Here is a 10,000-nt window from a genome sequence, read left to right on the forward strand (position 1 = left end):
TAATGTACTGAACCGTGATAAAAAAATTCACACAAAAAAGTACTCCATCTGGTGAGAGATAAATATTATTATTTAAAGGTCACAATACATGTATCAAAGCGCAACTAATAGTTTCATATGTTAAGAGAATTCAAACATATTCATCAGGCGCAAATCACATATCATAACGAACTAAAAAAATTGAATAAATAGAAGAAACGGGATGAAGCTGAGAAGGCAGCATATAGAAAACGCAGAGAGTAAACAACGGAAAACGAAACTGAAATGTCAAAAGGTAAGAAGTGCTATCATCGTTAGGCCTTAAATGATAAGGCTGGAAAGATATCAAATCAGTCAGTAATAGGCGGAATTTTCCAATTCTTCAGAATATATTTATATATATGCATGCAGCCAGCGAAAATTTCTGACCTGGAGTTCAATAGAGGGTTAGGGTTCTTAGATCTGAACAGGATCTGCGCTTTTTCTGTCAAACAAAGTCTACATTTATTTGATCCATTCACATAAAGTATGGATTTCTCAATTACTTTCTATTTAATCACATGCGCTGTTTCATTATCTTTCAAAGTCCATACGTAACCAGCCAACTTAGTAGCTTTATTTTTGTCTCTGTGTCGGAAGGAGGCTATGTCATTGACATAGCGATTTTTAAAAGAAGACCTATATTGGATTATGTGAAGGAGAATTTAAAAATCGCTATGCCAATCACATAGTCTCCTTCCGACACAGGGGTCGATTAGTTCGACTAAAGGCGGTGCTCCAGCATGGCCGCAGTCAAATGACTGAAACAAGTAAAATAATATATATATATGTGTGTGTGTGTGTGCGTGTGTAATATGAGCGAGCGTAGCTTTGTGGTAAGAAGCGTGATTCCCAACTACATGGCTGTGTGTTTAGTCCCACTCTGTGTTTGTGTGTTTACGTTCCCGTAACCTAGCTGGTCGGCAAGAGACCGATAGAATAGGCACTGGGGTCGATTCATTCGACTAAAATTCTTGAAGGTGCTGTTCCAGCATGGCATAGCATCAGTCAAATTTCTGAAAGAATTAAAAAGAATACAAAAGTTATTTGTAGCAATCTCTTCTATAAATAAATAAATGAAAAAATATAAAAAAAAAACAAAGAGGATGATGAGAAATAATTCATTACCTAACTTCCGATCTGTTAGTTTCATATAGTCTTCAGTCTTCGAATAAATCTTGGCCAAATTCCATATGTCTGCTCTGCAAAAAGAGCGATTAATTGGATAAAATTATTGTGGTTCGCTGGTGTATTTATGTTACAATGTCAGATATGCTACAAGTAGTGTGTAGTTGAAAGATTCTAACAAAAACGTTTAGCGGTTATTTTGGTCTCTCTATTTGCAGTAAACAGCCTAATTCTGTAACCTTTCGAATTAGTCTGCTCAAATGTCAGCTTGTCTTTATCGGTCTTTTATACTAGTTTCAGTCATTGGACTGCAGCCATACTGGGGCACCACTTGATGGGTTTTAGTCCCACAAATAATCCCATGTAGTTATGCTTCTTTTAAAGTCTATTACTTATTTTATCGCTCTCTTTTGCTGAACTGCTGTGTTTTACAGGGGCATAAACAAATCAACACCAGCTGTCAATTGGTGGAGGTGGGGTCAAACAAAAAACACAAAGACATTCCTCCACCATACACACACACACACACACACTCAAACACACACACACTCTCACACACACACACTCACACACACACACACTCACCTACTGGCACTTCCTCCATTACGACGACGAAGGTTCCAGTTGATCCGATCAACAGAACAACCAGCTCGTGAAATTGACGTGAAGGTGACAGAGCAAGCCACAGACACGTGTACCCTTAACGTCGTCCTCGGGGAAATTCAGCATGACACAGAGTGTGACAAGGCTGTCCCTTTGAAATACAGGTACTACTCATTTTTGCCTGCTGAGTGGACTGGAACAGCGTGAAATAAATTGTCTTGCTCAAGGACACAACGCGCCTCCGGGAATCGAATTCACGATCTTATGATCGTGAGACGAATACCCAGACCACTAATCCACGCATCTTCGCACGCACAAACCTGCGCCCCCTACATATATACATAAGACAGGCTTCCACACAGTTTCTGTCTACCAAATTCATTAACAAGGCATTTGTCAGGTAGAGGGCTATAGTAGAAAATACTTGAAGTTAAGGTGATCTGCAATGGGACTCAACTGGAAAGAGAGCTTTTTAACCATGCAGCCATGCCTGTTGATAATAATGATAAAATAACGATAGCAAGAACAGAAAGGCCAAAATGTATTTCCTATGATAAGATAATATCCATCGTTAAAATTCAATAATTTTAAAGGCAATTATCATAATTATGTTATTGATTTCAAATTTTTGGTACAGGACTGCAATTTCGGAGAAGGGGATAAGTCGATTACGTCGACCCCCACCGTTCAACTGCTACTTATTTTTACCGACCCCAAAAGGATGAAAGCTAAAGTCGACCTCGATGGAATTTGAAGTCAGAAAGTAAAGGTGGACGAAATGCCGTTAAGCATTATGCTCGGCGTGCTGACGATTCTGCCAGCTCGCCGCCTTGTCATAATTATTGTATTAAGACGATAACTTTATAACCACGTGGTTTGGGGTTCAGTCCATGCATGGCACTTCTGGCAAATGTCTTATAGACCCGGGCTGACCATTACTTTGTAATTGAATTTAGTAGATAGAAACTATTTGGATAACCGCCGTGCGCGTGCGCGTATATATCTTTATATATAAAAGTGAAGTTGTGTGTCTTTCTCCTACGATTTAGATTCCTAACTACTCCCTCATTTTGCGGTGCAGTGTAACCAAAAGCGGGTATCTTATAGTCGTGATTAATATCGAGCCCTTCTGGGTATTAGCGCGCGTCTACGATGAGTCTACGATTAAAAAAAAAATTACCATCATTTTTTTCCATTTTAATGCATTTTTTCCCTATTATATAAGGGAAGTAACTCTCTAAAAATGTCTACGATGCGTCAACGATTTAAAAATACATTTACCATAATTTTTTCCATTTTTAATGCATTTTTTTGCTATTTTTTGGCTATAACTCTCTAAAAATGCTTATATAGTTATTTCCCTTACAAACCCGAGCAACGCCGGGCGATACTGCTAGTATATATATATATATTATATATATATATATATATATATATATATATAATATATATATATGTGCGCGCGTGTATGTATATATATATATATATGTGTGTGTGTGTGTGTGTGTGTGTATGTATGTATGTATGTATGTATGTATGTATGTATGTATGTACGTATGAATGTATGTATGTGTATGTTTGTATATGTATGCGTGTGTGTTTGTCACCCTCACCACCTGTTAACCGGTGTTGATTTGTTTACGTCCCAGTTGAGTAGTCTGTCCGATGCGACAACGGTTCTCCTAACTTGCCTAATTATAAATAATAGAATATAGGATGGTCACGGCTAAATCATCTTTGATCATTTGTCTACTTCACACTGGTTAGTCCGTGCTAAATAGTTACACAATAATTTCCCCACTTCATAAATCTACCCATTTGTTTAATACATAAACACACACACACAACGAAGGATTCTTACGTCGTAGACGACTTGTGAGTATTCAGATTTTGCCGGACTATCTGCACAAATGATTTGTTTATAGTGACCAAATGTATGTGCTGTACACTAGCTCACTCCCTCCATCAAATCGACGTTGCCTGGACAGGTGTATAGTGTGCCATACGTCAGGTGTCGTTCATGATTTGATACAACTGACTGGAGATTCAGTTTGTTTTGGCAACAGCACTTTTGGAAGTGAACACATACACTCGCGCGCGAACGGGCGAGCGAGCTCAGTGGAACGTAAAAGAGACAAATCAAATACCCCTAATCATTTCCCAGACGTTTTTAACTGTTTTCTATTAAATATTACTATTATTCCTTTATATACGACAGAAACAGCATTGGAATGATATAGCCATATGTGTATCTACTTAATGCAGAACGCGAAAAGGCATATTAATTGCGGTATTCGCTCGGAGATAACATCTTTTATGGGCATACTGTGTTTAAAAACACAAATACCTCAGTAGCAGACGAAAATCATTCAGCAGCGGCGGTGATAATGCTAGACGCACATTTCTGCGTCATTGAGCATCATCAATAACATGTACGCACTGCCAACTGCATGCTAAGACAAAATCCGTCGCTTGGTGGTTAATTGCAACGCCAGTGATTTTTTAATCACTGTTTTCCTATATCTATAGTAATATATTTTGTCCTGGCAGGCGGTTGGCAGTAAATACATGCTACTGACAAAACCCAACGAAGCAGAAATGTACACCTATCCTCCCCACCGTCGCTGCTGAACGATTTTCGTCTGCTACTGAAATAGTTGTGTTTTTAAACAAAGTACGTCCAATAGCGATATTATCTCCGCATGAATACTACAGTTAATACGTCTTTTCACGATGTATTTGCATTAAGTTTGATAACAGATGACTGTTATCATGAGAGAGAGAGAGAGAGAGTGTGTGTGTGTAGCGACACTGGGGTACAAATATACGAAGCCCAATATACCCATCATGACTACCCGTCTGATATGGATACACCATGCACATGCATCACAACTATATGTACGTGACATGGTGTTCTCATATCAAGATAAACAGCGTGTGACCTTGGAGGTGGGGTCCACTTAGAATTTTCTTCAGGCCTACTTAGATTTTTTTTCAAGTCGAGCAGCTCAAAAGATCCTTGCATAAGGTTTGTTTAAAGATGATGAACAAAATACCCATGTTTCCAAAGGTGAATTATTTAAGCCCCAAATAATTCCTCTCAGTATATGGCTATGATGTCCCCACACTACTTCTGCTCGTGATCAGAGATGTACTTATCGTCAGCCATTGAGACATGCTCAACTGGTTATGGTCAAGCAAATGACAAGCAAATCTGTAGTATTGAGCAGAATATTTGCTCTTTATACCCAGACAAAACAATGTGCATGATAATACTTTCAACCAGTTAAGATCAAAAGCCATGAAAGCCAGTACAGCATCATGGCATTTTATTATTATTATTATTATTATTATTATTATTATTATTATTATTATTATTATTATTATTATATTATTATTTTTATTATTATTATTATTTTTATTTTAATTATTTTTTTATTATTATTATTATTATTATTATTATTATTATTATTATTAGTGTTGTTGTTATTAGCACCTCGAACAAAATGCTTAGCAGCATTTCGTCTGTCTTTACGTTCAAATTCAGCCGTTCAAATTTTCCTTTCATTCTTTCGAAGCCGAGGAAATAAGTACCTGTTTCTTTACTACCCACAAGGGGCTAAACACAGAGGAGACAAACAAGGACAGACAAACGGATTAAGTCGATTATATCGACCCCAGTGCGTAACTGGTACTTATTTAATCGACCCCTGGAGCGATGTATGTGACATACATCCTCCCACAGAATTTCAGTGCTTATGCCTGCAGTAGAAATGATTGTTACTGTTGTTAAATTATGCTATTGAAGCTGCAGATCTGCCCACTCGGTAGCATTGGATAAAGTGGACGAACCCGCGGTTGCCATAACTGGGTTGAAAGCTGGGACTAAAATAACCACGATTATTTTAATTAGCATAATTGTTGGAGCAACTGGATATGTTAAGTGACAGCTTGAAAAAGCTAGGATTTTCAGGTAAAAACAACAACCCCAAAACAAACAAAAAATACAACAACAACATAGCAAAACAAAACTAAACAAAACAAAAAACGGTGTGTTCACATGAATTTTACAAATAGGGTCTGTAAAATGAACACTAAAATTGTGAAAGATTTTTCTGAAGTTTAGCATGTAATAATTAATGCGTATAATATGTGTATATATGTATACACATATATACACATGCTGCTGCTTCTGATACTGTAGGAGTTCATCTGTCGTAAGCTCTTCAGAGTGTTCCTCGACGAGATCGTTAATATCTCCTACGTCAACCTCGAGGCCCATGGACTTGCCAAGAGACACTATTCCCTCGACTACAAGTGTCTCAGACTCAAACCGTTCGAAATCTCTTTCGGATACATAGTCAGACCGCAGCTTCCAACATGCAGAATTGAGCGTTCTCCTCGTTACATCCTGCCAGGTCATATCGATGATTTTCAGGCAGTTAACTATGTTGTAGTGCACCTTCCAAAACTCACGAAGGGTTAGACTTGTAATTACGGTGACTTCAAAGCACCGACGAAACGTGTTTAGTATAGAATTTCTTAAAGTTAGAAATCAACTATTGGTCCATTAGGCTGCAAGGTAGGGGTAGTGTTGCGTGAAAGGTACAGACTTTTTGTAAATTCAAATTCCTCCAGAATATTTTCGAGGTTAGGAGGGTAAGCAGGAGCATTGTCGAGGACAAGGAGGGCCTTGAGAGGAAGATCGTTCTCCAGAAGGTACTTTTTCACTGCTGGTCCAAAGACAAGGTTGACCCACACGGTGAAGAATTTCCAAGTTTCATCACAGTTTAATATCTGTTGTACGATGTACCACTCAGCTGCGATGAGCTGACGGAATTCACGTACGAAATCCTCAGCTGCCTTTGTGTCAGAACTCGCTGCTTCTCCATACCTGACGACTCCATGAACACCAGTCCTCTTCTTGAAATTATCGAACCAGCCGCAACTGGCCTTAAATGCGTCTGCTAATGTCTCCTCCATTGATGTTCCAGGGTTCTGATTCAGGAGATTCCCATACAACCCTGGTGCTTTCTCGCGCATGATGGTCTCTGTACCCGAATTCCCTACCACTTGCTTATCTATGATCCACAGGAGAAGCAATATTTCCATCTCTGCGTGGACAGATGTGCGTTGCTTAGAGAGCCTGGAGACAGCCTTTGCTGTTGTCACGGCCTTGATATCGTCCTTTTTCTTCAGGATGGTGCAGATCGTCGACGTGCTCTGGTCGTATTGACGTGCTATGTCCACTACACGCACTCCTCTCTCATTTTTATTAATGATTTCCTTCATCAATTCTATCGTAATCAGTTTTTTCTTCTCAGCACTGTCCCTAGCATTAACCTTCTTAGGACCCATGGCTAATGCAATTAATTATTAGAAAATAACATACATACATATGTATGTATGTATGTATGTGTGTATATATATATATGTATGCATGTATATATTTATGTATGCTTATATGTAGGTGTGTGTATACACACACATACAAGTCGTATACTTGCATATAATATGGCTCCATCTCTTCATTATTCAAGTCTGGTTAAATACATGACGGGCTAAATAGCTTTAATCTTTTTTCCATTATGTTTCAAACATTCTAACGTCTCACCAGATCAGAGAGGAAGACTTGTTGATGTTTCTAAACTATAAAGGCCAAATGGCTTGCATCTTCGGCATATTTCCGTAGCTATCTTTAGAGACAGACAACATTCATTATGTGTTCTAGAATAGTCGTTACGAGTTTAAAATGCAGTGACGGAATGAAGTTTACTGTTTTGTTATAAGTGAGGACTCTGTGTACTTTAAAATTGTGATGAAATATCTATCTATCTGTCTGCCTATCTGCCTATCTATCTGTCTGCATGTCTGCCTGTCTGTCTGTCTGTCTATCTATCTATCTATCTATCTATCTATCTATCTATCTATCTATCTATCTATCTATCTATCTATCTATCTATCTATATTCATGTACATGAACCTGCTGCATGATAGCAGATACTTTTAAGTAGCATACACTGCGTCCAAATTCTTTCAAACCATAATGATTTACTTACAAACTCGCGCACTAGTCATCCAGTGCCTCTTATCGCAGCGTGCAGTCAAATTATTTATCGTTCCTGCAACCACCCACGAAGAAAATTACATAAAGGAACACACTACATAGCTATATACGCGCACAAAGTTACATGCATACTTACATATTAATAGAAAGATAGATAGATAGATAGGTACATACATACATACATATATTATATATGTATATATATGTGGTATATATGTATGTATATATAATATACATATATATATGCACATATATATATATATATATGTATATATATATATATATATATATATATATATTATATATATATATATATATATATTATATATATATATATATATAGTATATATATATATATGTATATATATATATATATATATATATATATATTATATATATATATATATAAAATTAATTAAGGGTAGAAATTGATATTTATCAATTAAAACCAGTGGTCTAGCATATTAAAAAAGAATCCGAAGATTAAAATATTTTATATACCAATTGGACTGAAACACGAAAATGGACAGTCAACATGCTAGATATAGACGTCAAATCGCCATTCTCCACAAAAGATTATGTTCTCAAACAAACTGAGTTTGATTTGAGAACATAATCTTTTGTGGAGAATGGCGATTTGACGTCTATATCTAGCATGTTGACTGTCCACTTTTCGTGTTCAGTCCTTAATTGGTATATATAAATATATATATATATATATACATAACATTCACACATACCTACGTGCGAACACGTATTCACATTAATACGTAACAGTATATAACAATATATCTCCCCAAAAATAAACACCGCAAATTTTATTATTGCCATATTCTGAACAAATGCGCGTGCACACACACACACACACACACACAACACACACACACACACACACACACACACATAATGATAGTAAAAATCTGTGGTTGGCTTAAATTGTTTTGATAAGCAAGGTCTCGGTCATGATTCTGAGTCAGTTATCTGTTATGTCATAGATAAGTTTTGTGTTCCTTTCAAGTGTCTTCGCATGTAATGTTATATTTAATGCATGAGTGTGAAGTGTTGATTCCATCATTCGCTCTTGTCGACTGCGCCTTTAAAACTTCACGAGAGAGAAACGGATTGCTGTCTTAAATATTAGCAAACAGACGCATACGCCAGAAACTGCTCAATAATTGTTATGTTTTGTGGGTATTGAATTAGTATATTACAGTGGGATACAACTTGGTTCATCGAAATGGGATCTCCGGCATGAGTTCGCTGCCGAGTGTTGCAAAGCAGGGATTAGCACTCTGTCGGTTAGGATGACGAAGGTTCCAGTTGATCCGATCAAAGGAACAACCGGCTCCTGAAATTAACATGCAAGTGGTTGAGCACTCCACAGACACGTGTACCCTTAACGTAGTTCCCAGGGAGATTCAGCGTGACACAGAGTGTAACAAGGCTAGCCCTTTGAAATAAAGGCACTACTCATTTTTGCCAGCTGAGTGGACTGGAGCAACGTAAAATAAAGTGCTTCGCTCAAGGATACAACGCGTCACCAGGAATTGAACTCACGACTTTATGATCGTGAGCCGAACACTCTAACCACTAAGCCACGCGCTTTCACGCTGAGACGTTACACCTCTGAAAAAAGTCTTCGCAGTGCACTCTGCATGTTAATGGCACATCACAGCGAAATAGAGAAGATTAAGTTACTTAGGATCGTAGTCACGAGTGACGGGAAACAAAGGTTGAATTGGATGCTAGAATTGCAGGTGCTGGTACAGTTATGCACAAGCCCCAATATTCCATTCTCAGAAGAGAAGAGGTTGGTAAAAAGAAAAAGACAAACTCGCTATCTTGAAGTCGGTTTTCGTGTCTATCCTCACCTAAGGTCATGAGCGTTGAATACTGACCGGAAAAAGTACCACCAAAATGGGGTTCTTCCGAAGCGACCAAAATGGTGTTCCTCCGAAACGATCAAAATGATGGTCTTCCGAGGACTCCCAGGACGAACGTTACTCGACAGGGTGCATAGCTCGAAGACCAGGATGTCTCTCCAGCTATAGCTGCTACTTCTCTGCGTTGAGAGGACACAGCTCCGGTATTATGGACATGTGATAAGAATGTTAAAGGAAAAAAAATCGCAAGACAGATTCTTCAAGCCAAGCCAACTGCCAAGGGACCTAGAAGTAGGCCAAA

General features: G+C 37.9%; 1 long non-coding RNA gene across 1 annotated transcript in view; it reads left to right on the forward strand.

Annotated features, from left to right (window-relative positions):
* The window catches only part of LOC118762332, a 14,490-nt gene extending 5,245 nt beyond the window's left edge, over nt 1-9,245 (forward strand). The window contains exons 2-3 of the long non-coding RNA XR_004998080.1: nt 590-602; nt 9,098-9,245. This is a non-coding gene — a long non-coding RNA (uncharacterized LOC118762332). The remainder of the gene's footprint in view (nt 1-589; nt 603-9,097) is intronic.
* The last annotated feature ends 755 nt before the right edge of the window (nt 9,246-10,000 follow it).

Source organism: Octopus sinensis, linkage group LG2, assembly GCF_006345805.1.
Source record: "Octopus sinensis linkage group LG2, ASM634580v1, whole genome shotgun sequence".
In the NCBI taxonomy this organism is placed as follows: Eukaryota; Metazoa; Mollusca; class Cephalopoda; order Octopoda; family Octopodidae; genus Octopus; species Octopus sinensis.